The sequence below is a fragment of the Odocoileus virginianus genome, chromosome 25 (assembly GCF_023699985.2).
Source record: "Odocoileus virginianus isolate 20LAN1187 ecotype Illinois chromosome 25, Ovbor_1.2, whole genome shotgun sequence".
NCBI classification, from domain to species: domain Eukaryota; kingdom Metazoa; phylum Chordata; class Mammalia; order Artiodactyla; family Cervidae; genus Odocoileus; species Odocoileus virginianus.
The window spans coordinates 7751032-7769050 of NC_069698.1; the positions used below are offsets into that span (position 1 = coordinate 7751032).

Genomic DNA, 18019 nt, shown 5'->3' on the forward strand with positions numbered 1-18019 from the left:
AAAAGGTAGGTTTTATTGTCATACAAGCATGTCGAGCCCAACAGATGAGGAGACAACTGTCGCTTGAAGTAAGAGCTTGTTACTCACAGTCCTCAAGAGAAGGGATCTGTCACACAACGCAAGAGGCGCAAGGAGAAGCACTGAGGTCTGTCAGGAAGAAGAGCGAGTGAGGGGAGAACATGGGCAAGGGGCTTTACTGTGGTTTCCATGAGAAGGCAAGACAGAGTAAAATTTTAGGTTTAGGATTGGCCGGTTTGAAGAGTTTCAGCAGTTCTGGCACATGTGAAGCGATCAGTGTAGATGAATAGTGTTCCAAAGAATAAATGCTCAGTAGGAGAGGTAGTAGGGCTTACAGGCTTTGGATTGATTGGTTTGCATATGGAAGGCACACTTGTAGATGGGCCTTTTACTGTCCCCAGATATTGGTCATCCATGGGGAGTTCTCTCCTCAATCGGGAAGTCTCCAGATGTCAAAACATCAGAAAACACAGAAAAGGCATGACTGATGGAACTTCAGTTTAGTCCAGTTGCTCAGTCATGTCCGACTTTTTGCGACTGCATGGACTGCAGCACTCCAGGCCTCCCTGTCCATCACCAAGTCCCGGAGTCTACGCAAACTCATGTCCATTGAGTCGGTGATGCCATCCAACCATTTCATCCTCTATTGTCCCCTTCTCTTCCCTCCTTCAATCTTTCCCAGCATCAGGGGCTTTTCAAATGAGTCAGTTCTTTCCATCAGATGGCCAAAACACTGGAGTTTCCACTTCAGCATCAGTCCTTCCAGTGAATATTCAGGATTGATTTCATTTAGGATGGACTGGTTGGATCTCCTTGCTGCCAAAGGGACTCTCAAGAGTCTTCTCCAACACCACCATTCAAAAGCATCAGTTCTTTGGTGCTCAGCTTTCTTTATAGTCCAACTCTCACATTGATACATGACTACTAGAAAAACCATAGCTTTGACTAGATGAACCTTTGTTGGCAAAGTAATGCCTCTGCTTTTTAATATACTGTCTAGATTGGTCACAACTTTTCTCCCAAGGAGTAAGCATCTTTTAATTTCATGGCTGCAGTCACCATCTGCAGTGATTTTGGAGCCCCCCAAAAGTAAAGTCTGTCACTGTTTCCATAGCTTCCCCATCTATTAGCTATGAAGTGATGGGACCAGATGCCATTGTCTTAGTTTTCTGAATGCTGAGTTTTAAGCCAATTTTTTCACTGTCCTCTTTCACATTCATCAAGAGACTCTTTAGTTTACAAGGTAATTAAAAGGAATATTTCTCATGAGCAGAAAAAAAAAAAATAAAGCAAAAGAAGTGATGAATGTATTTTGAAATATGAATGGTTGTTGTTATTTAGTCCCTAGGTCATGTCCAACTTTTTTGCAACCTCATGGATTGTAGCCCACCAAGCTCTGCTGTCCGTTGGATTTCCCAGGCAAGAATAGTGGAGTGCATTGCTATTACCTTCTCCATGGTATTTCCCTAACCCACAGACTAAACCTGCATTTCCTGCATTGGTAGGTGGGTTCTTTACCACTGAGCTACCAGGCAAGCCCAATAATGAGGGGAATTGCTTATCTTATGCTACAGATGCTGTTTTCCATATTCAGTCAGCTAAACATTCATTATTCTTTGACTCAGAGGAAAGATGAATATAGAGAATGTTGGTGAAGGGAGCAAGCAGAGGACTTCTCTTAACTTTTGATTTTTCAGAAATCTTAAATCTACTGAGATCAAAGAAATTCTAGCTAATATTACCAAACAGATGATCAGAATTTCTTCTTTGGGGGAGAAAGTGAATACAATAGGAAATGAGGAAAACATAGATTATGTGGGATTCAGAAAGAATGTTCTATGCTCTCCTCATTCTCTATCCTTGAGTATACCTCTGAGTATCTTTAAAGTACAGGGGTTGTTAAAATTTTCAAATAGGCAGCAAAGTTGGATGATCCAAGAGCAGAAAGGACCTGAATCCCTTTCCAGGTAGTGTTTTTGGAATTGTCATGACACCCAGAAGAGAAATGGCTGTGTAGTATCTCTGCACACCAGAATTTGAGGCAGTCTCTCAGATTAATTGGTCATCTGAGTTAGCAAAAATAGTAAACATAGGAAAACAATACCCAGGCTTGAAGTGTCCCTGAGGTTTTTTGTTGTCTTTTTTTTTCCCAGTGCTACAAAAATAAATAATGAAGAACTATGATTTTTACTGTAATAGCACTCCTAGTAATAATAACTTTAAAATTTCCATTAAGATAGGAATACATAGGGATAATCAAGTATATCTATATAAAATGTGTAGTCATTCACTTGTTTATGTATGTGTGTATGTTTTCTTATCTGCCTGTCAGTCAGTATGTCTGTTTCTTTAACTAGTGCTAAGAACCTTAATAGTCTAGTTAAGGCTGCAAACTTTTCCCAAACGTAGTACTTTTAAATGCATAAATTAAATGCATAAATCATATCAAATTCCAAAGTCATGGTTACTTCTTTCATTACTGTTGATTTTTACCTATAGCTTCCCTCATAGCTTAGTTGGTAAAGAATCCACTTGCAATACAGGAGACCCTGGTTTGATTCCCAGGTTGGGAAGATCCACTGGAGAGGAGATAGGCTACCCACTCCAGTATTCTTGGGCTTCCCTTGTGGCTCAGCTAAAGAATCTGCCTGCAAAGGTGGAGACCTGGATTCAATCCCTGGGTTGGGAAGATCCCCTGGAGAAGGGAAAGACTATCCACTCCATGATTCTGACCTGGAGAATTCCATGGATTGTATAGTCCATGAGGTCAAAAGAGTTAGACATGGCTAAGTGACTTTCACTTTCACTTTCTTTCAAACTTAAGGGAATTGCTAAATTTCAGGTAGAGTTGGATGAACTCAGTTCAGATCAGTCAACCAGTTGTGTCCGAAACTTTGGGACCACATTGACTGCAGCATGCCAGGCCTCCTTCTCCATCACCGGCTCTCGGAGTTTGTGATGAGTCAGGTGGCCAAAGTACTGGAGTTTCATCTTCAGCATCAGTCCTTCCAATGATATTCAGGACTGATTTCCTTTAGGATGGGCTCGTTGGATCTCCTTGCAGTCCAAGGGACTCTCAAGAGTCTTCTCCGACACCACAGTTCAAAAGCATCAATTCTTTGGCCCTCAGCTTTCTTTTTAGTCCAACTCTCACATACATACATGGAGAAGGCAATGAAAACTCACTCCAGTGTTCTTGCCTGGAGAACCCCAGGGACGGAGGAGCCTGGTAGGCTGCTGTCTATGGGGTCGCACAGACTCAGACACGACTGAAGCGACTTGGCTGAAGCGACTTAGCAACAGCAGCAGCTATAAATTTAAGGAAATATATATGGGATATATATGTGAGAAACTAAAGAACTGTGTTGAAAAAATCAAAGAGCTAACTAAATAGCAAAATAATCTTGTTCATGTATTGTAAGATTCAATATTAGTAAGACGCAAATTCTTTCCAACTTGACCAATATATTCACTGAGATCTTAGAATTATAGTGAGTAATACCCTTGACATTTATAAAAAGATTCTAAAATTATAAAGAGAAAGCAAAGATACAGAACTTTTAATGCAATACTGAAGAAGAACAAATTCAGAGTATTAACACTATCCAATTTTTAAGACTTACAATAAATTTACAATAAGCAAGTGTCACCTGTGTGATATTAGTGAAGGCAAAAAAATACACATAGATCAATAGGACATAATAGAAAGTCTAGAAATAAACCCATATAATGTAATCGCCTCATGTTTGGCAAAGAAAAGGGCATGTCAGTGAAGAATGGATAGTCTTTTAAGCTTATGGTGCTGGAAATTTTCATGGAAAAAGTGACTGGTTAAAAATTGGGAAAAGCTGCATATTGTCATCCTGATTATTTAGCTGATATGCAGAGTACACCAGGCAAAATGCCAGGCTGGATGAGTTGCAAGCTGAATCAAGATTTCCAGAGAAATATCCACAACCTCAGATATGCAGATGATACCATTCTATGGCAGAGAGTGAAGAGGAACTAGAGAGCCTTTTAATGAAGGTGAAAGAGGAGAGTAAAAATGCTGGCTTAAAACTCAGCATTCAAGAAATGAAGATCGCGGCGTCCAGTCCTATCACTTCATGGCAAATAGAAGGGGAAAAAGTGGAAGCAGTGACAGATTTTCCCTTACTGGGCTCCAAAATCAATGCGGATGGTGACTGCAGCCATAGAATTGGAAGACACTTGCTTCTTAGAAGAAAAGTTATGACAAACCTAGACAGTGTATTAAAAAGTAGAGACATCACATTGCCAACAGAGGTCCAAATAGTCAAGGCTATGGTCTTTCCAGTTGTCATGCACATGGTCTATGTGAGAGTTAGACCATAAAGAAATCTGTGTGCCGAAGAATTGATGTTCTCCAATTGTGGTGCTGGACAAGACTCTTGAGAGCCCCTTGGACTGCAAGGAGATCAAACCAGTCAGTTCTAAAGGACATCAACCCTGGAAATTCATTGAAGAACTGATCTGAAACTGAAATTCCAATACTTCAGTCACCCGCTGAAAACAGACAACTCACTGAAAAAGACCCTGATGGTGTGAAAGACTGAAGGCAAAAGGAGAAGGGGGAAGCAGAAGGTGAGATGGTCGGATAGCATCACAGACTCCATGGACATGAACTTGGGCAAATTCTGGGAGATAGTGAAGGACAGGGAAACCTGATGTGCTACACTCATGTGGTTGCAAAGAGACGGACTCGACTTAGCAAATGAACAACTGCGAAGAGAATAAAAAACAAGCCACAATGTGGGAGAAAATACCTGCAAACCACATATCTGATCTAAGACTTGAGTCCAAAATATATAAAGAACATTTGGCATTATGTAATTTAAAAATCTAATTAAAAAAAAAAAGTGAAAATATCTGAATAGACATTTTGCCAAAGAAATGTATAAATGGATCATATGTAATCAAAATATACTCTACATAGTTTATTATAAGGAATTGAAAATTAAAACAATAGTGAGATACTGCTATATATGTTTAAAATGGCTTAAATGAAAAACACTGACAACACGATTGCCTGTGAGATTGTGGACAATAGGAACTTGCATTTGGTGTTCATGGGAATACCAACAGGGATCATTACTTTGGGAGAGAGTTTGGCATGAAAAAACATGAATGCGTCTTAGATATATGTTGCTAAAGTTAAAGGGTCAGTCTAGAAGTCTCCATATTGTATGATTCCAAATAATTTGACAACCTAGTAAAGGTAGAACTACAGTGATAGTTATTAAATTAAAAGACACTTGCTCCTTGGAAGAAAAGCTATGACAAACCTAGACAGTGTATTAAAAAGCAGAAACATCACTTTGCTGACAAAGGTGCATATAGCTAAAGCTATGTTTTTTTTCCAGTAGTCATGTACAGATGTGAGAGTTGGACAGTAAAGAAGGCTGAGTGCCAAAGAATCGATGCTTTTGAATTGTGGAGCTGGAGAAGACTCTTGAGAGTCCCTTGGACAGCAAGGATATCAAACCAGTCAATCCTAAAGGAAATGAACCCTGAATAGTCATTAGAAGGACTGTTGATGAAGCTCCAATTCTTTGACCACCTGATGTGAAGAGTTGACTCGTTGCAAAAGACCCTTGTGCTGGGGACGAGAGGAGGAGAAGGGGCTTACAAAGCATGAGATGGTTGAATGGCTTCACCAGCTCAATGGACATGAGTTTGAGCAAATTCTGGGAGATAGTGAAGGACAGGGATGCCTGGTGTGCTGCGGTCCATGAGGTCACAAAGAGTCAGACAAGACTTAGTGACTGAACAACAACAGGGATAGTAAAAAGAACATGGTTGCCAGGGGTTCCTGGAGGCTGGGGAGAATGGCTGGATAAGTGAAGCAAAGGGCAATTTTTAGAACACTGAAACTAGTTTGTCTGACACTATAATAAGGGATATAGAATGCAATGTCTTTCTTAAAACCCATATAAATTTATGGAACAAAGATTGAACTTTAATACATATATATTTTTAAAAGAATTATTTAGGTTGTCATGAGCTCTTCAGATGGAATTCAAAATGTGACAACAAAACAATCTAACTCTATTACAAATTTATGAAACAAACTCACTCAAGGGCATGGGGGAAAATGGTGTTGGCTTAAGTAATTTTGGAAATGAGCAGAGTTTGTAACACTAAATCAGAAATTGTACATAAGTCCTGTTTACTCATTGGTAAAGCTATTTCTCACACAGGGCACAAGTTAGCAATTCTGATACTAATCTACATGTATACTGAAATTGAATGATCAAGCATTAATAAATAAATGCATGGTGGGGGCCAGTTTTCTCATTGTTGAAATGGAAGTCCACAGGTAAGGGAGGAAGTTAGGATGATTCATTATAATGTATTAAAGTTGCAGACAGCACTATTCACTGATATTTAACTTAATATGAATATAGATTATTACATATATAAATTTTAGAGATATATGCATACAGACTAGTATATATACATATAATTCCTTTCTCTGTCATTTGAGAGGGATGGTGATAATGACACCTCATTAACAATGAGCACACTTAATACCCAGATCTTGGTTTATAACATGATTTTCAATTAAAGAAATGAGCCCTTTGGAGAAATGGATGATTCTAAGACTCAGACAGAAATGCACAAAATGAGCCTGAAATTCAGTGCCAGAAAGTAAGGACATTTAAAATAAAAATAAAACAAATTACTATGATGTGGCTATACCAAAGAGACAAGTAAGTAACCAGAAGTCAACTCAAAGTGTTTTCAGTGGCCAAATATGCAACAGGTTGAACAAACAAATAGGTATATTAATAGTAGCACTGGATTATAAGCCAAAAATACAAAATAAATATATGAGTCCATATTGATGTAAATAAATGATTGAATAAATCATTGGGTACAATATAAATCTACATAAAATAATTTGTTAATTTATATAGATACTCTACCTTCAAGGAGGTGGAGCATAGTTCCTCATTCCTTAGGTATAGGCTGTGCATAGTAACTTCCTTCCAAAGGGCAAAATATGGAGGGAGGGAATAAAACTAACCTTATGGTGGAAAAAAATCAGTTAAACTCTAACACAGCCATGTGATTAAGGTCAGCAAGCTCAAGCTGGAATCAAGATTGCCAGGAGAATTGTCAACAACCTCAAATATGCAGATGATACCACTCTAAAGATAGAAAACAAAGAGGAACTAAAGAGCCTCTTGATGAGGGTGAAAGAGGAGAGTAAAAAAGCTGGCTAAAAACTCAACATTCTAAAAACTAATATCTTGGTATCTGGTCCCATCACCTCATGGCAAATAGATGGAGTAACAGTGAAAATAGTGACAGATTTTATTTTCTTGAGCTCCAAAATCAGTGTGGACAGTGACTGCAGCCAGGTAATTAAAAGACACTTGCTTCTTGTAAGAAAAACCCTGACAAACCTAGACAGCATATAAAAGGTAAACATCACTTTGCCAACAAAGGTCCATATAGTCAAAGCTATGGTTTTTCAAGTAGTCATGTAAATATGTGAGAGTTGGACCATAAAGAAGACTGAGTACCAAAGAATTGATGCTTACAAATTGTGGTGATGGAGGAGACTCTTGAGAGTCCCTTGGACAGCAATAATATCAAACTAGTCATCCTAAAGGAAATGAACCATGCATATTCATTGGAAGGACTGATGCTGAAGCTGAAGCTACAATACTTTGGCAACCTAATGCAAAGAGCTGACTCATCGAAAAAGACCCTGACGCTGTGAAAAGTTGAGGGCAAGGGAGAAGCAGGCAACAGAAGATGAGATGGTTGGATGGCATTATTGGCTGAATGAACATGAGTTTGAGTGAACTCTGGCAGTAGTGAAGGACAGGGTGCCTGGCCTGCTGCAGTTCATGGAGTCACAAAAAGGTGAACACAACTTATGACTGAATACCTGAACAGTAATCCTCAAAATTGTCCACATCATTAAACATAAGAGAAGTCTATGGAACTGTTACAGCCAATATTAACCTAAGGGGACATGGCAGCTAAGTGCAGTGTCATATCCTGAATGTGATTCTGAAGTAGAAAAAAAGGAAATTCTATAAAAACCAAAGATAAATTAATAAATATGTACTTTACTTATTCATGATTATTCAGTATCAGTTCATTAATTGTAAGAAATGTACTGTAATAAGGTAAGCTGTTAATAATAGGGAAACGAGCATATTACTATCTTCACTGTTTTTATTTGAAAAACTAAAACTATTATAAAATAAAATTCTTATTAAAACATATAATTGTGAAGATTTTGCATCACTTCATTAAAGTCAAATCATTGATTTGATAAATAAAATGGCCTAGCTATACTGAAAAACTCCCTTTGCAAATAATTTGTCTTTTAGGCTCATTTTAATTTCCTCTTGTAGTACTGGGGACAAAGAATAGTTTGATGATTATCATTTTATTTTCAGTTAATGGTCCAACTTTGAGTTCCAAATCAGCAACCACAGTATTCAATCATATCTTTAAATGTTCTGTTTATCATCAGTATGGCTAACAGAGCAAGACAAGAGACATGAGACTTTGTTCACCGACTAAGCAAAGACTTTAGAACAAAAACTAGATCTTTAAGAAATAAAAAAACAGTCAGATTGCTAGAGCTAAGTACTTTCCATTTTCTGTAGACATTTTTTCCCCTGAATGTTCATTAAACTTCAGGATTTGTCTGATTATGCTGATTATAATCCATAAATCAGTTGGTGAAAAAAAAGACACATTCCTGACACTGATATTGAATGATTTCCACTATGAAGAACACAGTATAACTGAGCACTAAGTTGAAGTCTTGTAAGTAAACTCATAAAATTTTATAATTAAGATTGTATAAGATCAAGGATGGAGCAAAAGACTGTTTTTTCATAATGTGGTTAATTATCAAACTAAATTCAAGTTTAAATGTGAAGATGGAAGCCAGGGATAAGAGGTATACTAAAACAGAAAAGTAAGGTTGATAATGGACATATTTTATGTGAACAGTCTATGAACATATCTTTTGTTTCTTCTCCGTTAATCAGTCACAATATGATTTGAACATAGGGATGCAAATAATATGTATACCATGCAGAGTTAATAAGTCCAAAATTGCTGATTGCTTTTATTGGTGGTAAAGTAACTATGGAAATGAGAGTAACTCAATTTGAATTAAATTCACAATATTGGCTTGCTTTTGAGTGGAGCAAATGAGGGAATATTTTTATACTACAATCCTAGAAGTTAAAAAATAAATTATATTTTTTTTCACTACTTCTACTTTACTGGTACCTGAGAGGCCTTTCATTAAGGTATACTACAATTAATTACATTATTGTTTTTTCTAATTCAATACATATTCAAAATTATAAGCAGTAAATAACCATTAAATAGTTCATCATTCAAGCACTTTGATTATCTTTCCCTTTTTATACCATATTTGTATAGGTTGCTGCTGCTGCTGCTGTGTCGCTTCAGTCGTGTCTGACTCTGTGCGACCCCATAGAGGGCAGCCCACCAGACTCCGCTGTCCCTTGGATTCTCCAGGCAAGAATACTAGAGTGGGTTACCATTTCTTTCTCCAATGCATGAAAGTGAAAAGTGAAGTCGCTCAGTCGTGCCCAACTCTTAGCGACCCCAAGGACTGCAGCCTACCAGGCTCCTCCGTCCATGGGATTTTCCAGGCAAGAGTGCTGGAGTGGGGTGCCAATGCCTTCTCCATTGTATAGATTCTCTATGCCTTGTATAGATTACATGGACTTAAGTAATTGATATTAATGGAGTATATCATGAAAAGTAGAGTTGGTCCATTTTCATTAATAATGTTAGATAATAGACTGCTTGAAAAGCACTAAAAATCAAGGAAAGTACTGTTTTTATTCATTCTAGACACATTTTTATTATACGTTTTGCATAAATATTAAAAGATGCGAAACACTGGACAGGGTGAGTTAGGACCAATCTTCTGACGGTTGATTACATGAAATTTGGTTTTTAATCTCCTGTTATAATGAGTATATCACTCTAGGTAGCACTTCCTTTCGAAGGGAAAACAATTTATACATTGGTGAATTAGCCTGATAGATATCAGAAATGTGATGATTTAGTGGGTAGGTGGGTGGGAAATTACGAAGACATCTTATTGGCAACAGAGTGTTGTTTGGTTGACCTTAAAGTCACATAATTTTATAACTTTTATAACTTTGGCTTGCTAATATCCAAATAAGAACCATTTACAAGCTATGACTCATCCCAGGTGCAGCTCACAGAGTTAACATACCTTTGCGTTTGACTTTAACCTGTGAATTTAAGTACAATCTCCTTCATAGTTTTAGCTGGGTCTCTGCGGATACTTCCTTTTAAACGTCCCCATGTTTTCCCATTCGTTTCCCATTTATATTATCACTGAAGCATTACACTGCGGGAGAGACAGTACCATCCTTAAGTCTGGGCAGAAGAGACCCTGATTCTGTGCCCTGCATTATTGAGAGTCTTTCTTTGGCTTTGCCCTGGATGGCCCCCTCCCAGTGGTGTGAAGGGAGCAAACACTCAGAGCCTGTTTCCCCTATTCTAGATTATGGTTTGGGAGATTAAGACAATTAATTAATTAATTAAGAGATATTTTTGTTTGCATTTTTTCTTACTTTCTAAGCATCAAAAGAACAATAGTTGAAAGCCATTTTAGATTTGTGCCCTTTTAGCCTATTGACTGGTTCTTAAAAATAATTCCTATATACTTTCAAAAATAAAATTATATTCTAAACTTCTGCTGCAGTTGTTCAGACAGTAAATTGTAAATTTAGATTGTGTCTCAATTAAGCAAAAATAAGCTGTATATTTTTTGCCTTTTATTTACTTTCATTTTCCAGTTTCCAGGCTAAGTCCAGAAGTAAACAAACAGTTGGAAATTACCTATTAACGGTCTTTCTTAAGTTAAGAGGTTTTTTTTTTCTTTCCCCCAGACATTCACATGGAATTTTTCAGTGTTTCATACATCTATTATCTTTTCATTATCTTCTCCAAATAGGTATTAAGTACGAGGAGTGGCTTTTATTGACTCCACAGAAGTCAGAGAAGAGACTCAATCCATTAGGAATATCATGATCTCTCTCTTTTCTGATGAAGAATGGCTGATTAGTTTTGGTTCCTTATTTGTATCTGCTATGTTGTGATTAATCCTATCTAATCTTTTGGAATGATGTGACGCCCACTACTGGTGTCTGAGCACCTAGCTTTGCTTCTAAATTCAACGTTTCTGTATCTGGGCTGCTTTAACCTCAGCATTCTGTGTTCTCCTCCCATAGCATTTAGGAATTTCTTAATTACCTCTTGTTGCTTGAGAGTAAGGTGAATTAGAAAAGCTACCTTAGTTTTTATTTCTTTCACCAGTTGATCAGAATGGCTCCTACTCCACATTAAATGGTGCCAAGTGGTGGTAAATCTACCAGTGGTAAGCCGTGCCAGCTCAATTGTCTTTCCTCTATACAAACATGGGCATGTGCATAGCAACAACCTTCTCAAACCCCAAAGTTTAGATCCACATTCTCATTTGGACCTATCTGCTCTACTTTTATTTTTGTCTTCCTTTCTAAGGTACTTCAAAGTAGTGAAGGAAGCAGTTTTTAATCTTTCCATTTAAAAGGGACTTCCATCCCATATCCCATTACTAATAAAGTGGTCTTCAATCTTTCCCTTTCTGTAGAGTCATATTTGAAAAACAAAAATTTTTACTGTTTAGGTAAGAAGCATCACAAAACTGATTGTGATTGAAAACAATCAGTTTTCTTTTCTCCTTGAAACTGCACCATATCATTGTTTAAATGTTAGTGCCAACATCTGAGTCATCTGTGGGTCTGTTTCTGTTGAATATTTTCCTCTTAGTAATGTATCAGGTTTTTTTGTATTTTCATGCTTCTCAATTTTCCCTCTTCTTTTATTTTCCTGGACAATGGGTATAAAACAACAGTGTAGAGAAGATGGAAATACAATTTTTAAAATTTGCATTCCTGAACTAACAGTTCTGTCCTTCATCTGGCAGCTAGGATAGGGAACTAAACATTTAAACTCTACCAATTTAGGTGCTATTTTAATTGCAATGCTTTCTAAACCTTCTTAGTAAAACCCCTGTCTGCTCACATAACAGTTACTGATCTCTTTAATCTTGTAGACATTTGATCTGGGTGTAATAGCCAAAACTTCATATAATTTTGTGTGAGGGTTTATGAATCTAATCTCTTTGAAACTCATTAAGACTTCATAAGCTCTCTTTAATTTCTAGCTACTCTTTCACAGCAACTTTTTTTCAGAAAATAAGAGGGAAGAGGAGAATTTTAGGTTGAGTGATTTAATTTTATATTTGAGGCTTTTCATTCAATTTGCCATGCTATTTCAAATTATCATTAAGAATTCTGCCTCTTCTTTATCTGTCTGGTCCTGGAAAAACTGTCTTTTGTTTTTGTTTTTGTCTTTTCACTCAGTAGCTATGATTCTTAGCTCATCCACAGAAGACATTTTCATCTCTGGAATTCAGTTTCTCAGGGTTCCTTGCATCCACTATTCTGAAGTAGCATACTATACAAAAGCTATTGCATTTTAAATAATTTATTTATTTTTTCATTTTGTTACCATGAAAGCATAGGCTTTACCATGATTCTATATCCTAACAATAAGTAGTAGGATTCCAGTTTATCTTAAAGCATGAAAAATGTTTTATTTAAGTTTTGCCTATATTTAATTCTATATCCATTTTTCAAGGAGTCAGTAAAAGTCTGGGTGTGTGCATATTTATGTAAGTTGCAAGTAAATATAATTTTATACTTTCCATATTTTTAAACTGAGTTGGAATAGGTGATTGTATCATAATTGAAGGATAAATAAAGAAATGGAGAATTTATTTTAAATTCTCACTTGATTTACCCCCAACCTAAGCAAAAGAGTTCAAGAAAAACATCTATTTCTGCTTTATTGACTATGCCAAAGTTTTTGACTGTGTGGATCACAATAAACTGTGGAAAATTCTGAGAGAGATAGGAATACCAGACCACCTGACCTGCCTTTTGAGAAACCTGTATGTAGGTCAAGAAGCAACAGTTAGAACTGGACATGGAAAAACAGACTGGTTCCAAATAGGAAAAGGAGTACATCAAGGTTGTATATTGTCACCCTGCTTATTTAACTTATATGCAGTGTACATCACCAGAAACGCTGGGCTGGATGAAGCTCAAGCTGGAATCAAGATTGCGGGAGAAATATCAATAACTTCAGATATGCAGATGACACCACCCTTATGGCAGAAAGTGAAGATGAACTAAAAAGCCTCTTGATGAAAGTGAAAGAGGAGAGTGAAAAAGTTGGCTTAAAGCTTAACATTCAGAAAACTAAGATCATGGCATCTGGTCCCATCACTTCATGGGAACTAGATGGAGAGACAGTGGAAAGTGTCAGACTTTAATTTTTTGGGCTCCAAAATCACTGCAGATGGTGATAGCAGCCATGAATTAAAAGATGCTTACTCCTTGGAAGGAAAGTTATGACCAACCTAGACAGCATATTAAAAAGCAGAGACATCACTTTGCCAACAAAGTCTGTCTGGTCAAGGCTATGGTTTTTCCAGTGGTCATGTATGGATGTGAGAGTTGGACTGTGAAGAAGCTGAGCACCGAAGAATTGATGCTTTTGAACTGTGGTGTTGGAGAAGACTCTTGAGAGTCCCTTGGACTGCAAGGAGATCCAACCAGTCCATCCTACAGGAGATCAGTCCTGGGTGTTCATTGGAAGGACTGATGCTGAAGCTTAAACTCCAGTACTTTGGCCACCTCATGCAAAGTGTTGACTCATTGGAAAAGACCCTGATGCTGGGAGGGAGGAGGGGAAGGGGACAATAGAGGATGAGATGGTGGGATGGCATCACCGACTCAATGGACATGGGTTTGAGTAAACTCTGGGAGTTAGTGATGGACAGGGAGGCCTGATGTGCTGCGGTTCATGGGGTCACAAAGAGTCGGACACGACTGAGCGACTGAGCTGAACTGAACTGAAGCAAACTTTAGGCTTCCCTGGTATCTCAGCTGGTAAAGAATCTGCCTGCAATGCAGGAGACCCTGGTTCAATTCCTGGGTTGGGAAGATCCACTGGAGAAGGGATAGACTACCTGCTCCAGTATTCTTGCCTGGAGAATTCCAGGGACAGGGGAGCCTGGCAGGCTACAATCTATAGGATCGCAGAGTCAGACACGACTGACTTTCATTCACCCACTCAAGCAAACATTAGAATCATGGCCCAAAACATAAAATTAATTATTGGTCAGAATAAATGTAATAAACCAGCAAATATGATGGTATGTTTCTCACATATAAATATATAAAAGAAATAAAAATACAGAAAACTGGAAGAGTTGTTATGAAATACAAGGGAATGTCTTCAAATAATCAATGACAATACTGACATATAACTTCTCAGAGAAAAAAACAGAAGCAAAAACTTGACTGACTATGATATTTTAAAAGTGTGTATGGTGATAGTGGAGTGAAATTCAGGCCTAGAATTCTAGCAAAATTTTCATCAAAAATAAAGATAAAATGAAAATGTTGCTGTTTTAAAAATCTGAGAAAATGTATAACTAACATTACTGGTTATTTAAAAGAAGTATTATAAAATTCTCTTCAAACAGAATAAAAATGAAACTAGATAGAAGATCAGACAATCAGAAAAGAACAAAGGATATTTAAAAGTAAAATATTTTGGTAACTCAAAATGCATATTAGCTGTTTTAATATTAAATATAATTGATACTACATTTAATAACCTTTTAAAACAATATAGTGACATTTAATAGAGTTTTAAAATTTAAGATACATGAGAGCAAGAAGATATTAGTTCAGAGAAGTTTATGAGCTAATGTAATAATATTGAGGTAATGTGGAACCAATGTGGTCTAAAGCCCTTGACATTTTAAAATTCAAATATATATTCAGTTTATTAGATCTTGATAAGATAGCAATATATGATATAATCTAGAAGCTTCTACTATAATGGTAAAAGAATGAGTTAGCATATGGTTAGTAGAAGGACAGTGGAGTGATTTAAAATAAATAAATAAATATATATGTATATATATACATATATCTCAAGTGATGAAACATTGCAGAATATAGAAGCATGCAGAAACATAATATAGAACATAACTATAGAAACATAAAATATGCAGAATATAGAAAAAACAGTAAAATGGTTTATTTAAGTCTGAAAATGTCAAAAGGCACTTTAATATAAGTGGATTTTATGTTTAATTAACAGGTGATAATCATCAGACACAAAGAAAATAATTTAAATACTGATAACAGAAATATATAAAATGAAGAGTATTTGAATCAAATACTATGCAAATACTAACCAAAAGAAATTAATGGAGCTGTTAATCAGATAGTTAAATTTAAGGTGAAAAGATAGAGAAAATTTTCATGATGATAAAATGCTTAATTAGTCCTTAAAATATGGCAAATTTTAATTGGTAGTCCCACAATACAACATCAAAACAGAAATAGTAAAATTTGACACAAGTACAAATATGAAAATACAGAATTATAGTGGGAGCTTTTAATATACATTTCTCAGTACTTAATAGCACTATCAGACAAAAAAGAGTGAGAAAATTTGAACTCTTTGATTACCAAACTTGATATATTTGTCCTAGAAGACTGCTTCCAATTGTTGAAGGAACATTTTTTAAAGTATGCATTGCACATTATTAAAACTTCACCACTAAGCAAATGTTGACATAGTTATAGGATTTTCGTTCATTCTGATCACAATATAGTTTAGATTCATTCTGATCACAAAATAATGGAAATGAAGCTAGATAGTCCTAACAAAATATAATTTGAAAATCACTATATGTTAAGAAATGTAAAATTTTTAAATAAATAATCCATAGATCAAAGAAATAAACTATAATGGTAGCTAGAAAATATTTTATACTAAATTTTAAGGAATATATGTTATAACCAAAATATTAAAGAGAAAGATAGCAGTTATTGCTTAGAATACGCAAAAACAGTGTGAACTCTTTCTGAGAATGGAGAGAAGAGAGAGAGTTTGAAAAAGAAATAGGTAATATCAGTAAAGAATAAAGGATATGACTACAGATACTAAGGGCTCCCCTTGTAGCTCAGCTGTTAACACGGGTTCAATCCCTGGGTTGGGAAGATCCTCCTGGAGAAGGGAACGGCTACCCACTCTAGTATTCTGGGCTGGTGGAGTCCATGGACTCTATAGTCCATGGGGTGCCCAGAGTCAGACACAACTGAGCTTCACACAGTTATTAAACCATCACAGATACTCCAGGGAAGGAGTAAGGAGTCAGGAGTCAGGAGTCTGCCTGCAATGCAGGAGACCTAGGTTCAGTCCCTGAGTTGAGAAGATCCCCTGGAGAAGGGAGCGGCAGCCCACTCCAGTATTCTTGCCTGGAGAAATCCATCGGCATAGGAACCTGGCAGACTATGGTCCATGGGATTGCAAAGAGTCAGTCACGACTGAGTGACTGATGCAAGTACTCCAGATATTTTAAGAAATTGAAAAGAGCATTGTGAACAACTAATGCCAATAACTGTTTTAACATTAAAGAGAAAGTGTTACAGCTCTTTGAGAATTTGTCTAGCAGGTTTTCTGATCCTCACCAGAAAACCCCCATGGGAATAAAAAATAAGCATTAAACGGGAAAAAAATTCCTATGAGAATTAAAATATAGTTTACTAACAATGACACATAAATAAAGGGATATTCTAATTAGTCATATTATATGTTAAAGAAATAGAATCTGTACTGCAAAACTTACCCACAATGGTGAATTCAGGCTAAGGTGCTACACTGAGGAATGCTGTCAAACAGAAGAAATGATTTCCATCTTATAGTAAAGTTTTCCAGAGAATATGAACAAAAGAGGACAATGTTCTAAATCCTTTCCTATGAACATTCAGGGTTTACTTCCTTTAGAATTGACTGGTTTGATCTCTTTGAAGTCCAAGGGCTTCTTAAGAGTCTTTTCCACCACTGCGATTGGAGGACATTGGAAAAAATTATAAGTATTTTACTAGTATGTACATAGATGCAAAAGTCAATGAAACATTAGTAAATTAAAAACATCAATAAATAAAATGAATAATACACCACAAAAATTGTCTTATTCAAGGAATGTTAAGTTGTATTTGATAAAGTGTATTCACAAAATCTTACGAAAAACAATTAGTTTGAATGTTGGAAAAAAAATTTTTGAAGAGCTAAATGTTTCTTTTTATTGAATTTTAATTTATTATTTTGATTGAAGGATGATTGCTTTACAGAATTTTGTTGTTTGCTGTCAAACATCAGCATGGATCAGCCATAGTTGTACATAGGCCCCTTCCCTCCTGAACCTTCCTCCCAACTCCCTCCCCATCCCATAGGTTGCTACAGAGCCCCTGTTTGAGTTTCCTGAGAAATACAGCAAATTCCCCTTGTTATCTATTTTACATATGCTAATGTAAGTTTCCATGTTACTCCCCATGCATCTCACCCTCTCCTCCCCTCTCCCTATTTCGAAAACCATCCCATCAAGGTTAGGAATCAGACATGGAAGTCCATTATCATTCCTTCTGTTTGATACTGTATTAGAGGACCTAGCAGGTTTAATAATACATGTTAGTCCTCAGCGTGTCTGACTCTTGGCGACCCCATGCACTCAGGCTCCTCTGTCCATGGAATTCTCCAGGCAAGAATACTGGAGTGGGTTGCCATTTCCTTCTCCAGAAGATCCTTCCGACCCAGGGATAAAACTGGGGTCTCCTGCACTTCAGGCAAATTCTTTACTGTCTAATAATAAAGACAATTTTAAAATAAAAAGTGCAGGGATTAATAATGATAGAATGTGTCATTCACATGATTCTGTATGTAAATAATCTAAACAACCTGTAAGTAAGTTGCTATATCTAAAAACTGATTTTAGCAATAATGTTGGATACAAGTTCAA

General features: G+C 36.5%; 1 non-coding gene across 1 annotated transcript; it reads left to right on the forward strand.

Moving 5' to 3' along the window:
• The first annotated feature begins 16641 nt into the window (after positions 1–16641).
• Positions 16642–16703, forward strand: LOC139031161 (U7 small nuclear RNA). The gene has a single exon (XR_011483565.1). It is a non-coding gene; the product is annotated as a U7 small nuclear RNA (small nuclear RNA).
• The last annotated feature ends 1316 nt before the right edge of the window (positions 16704–18019 follow it).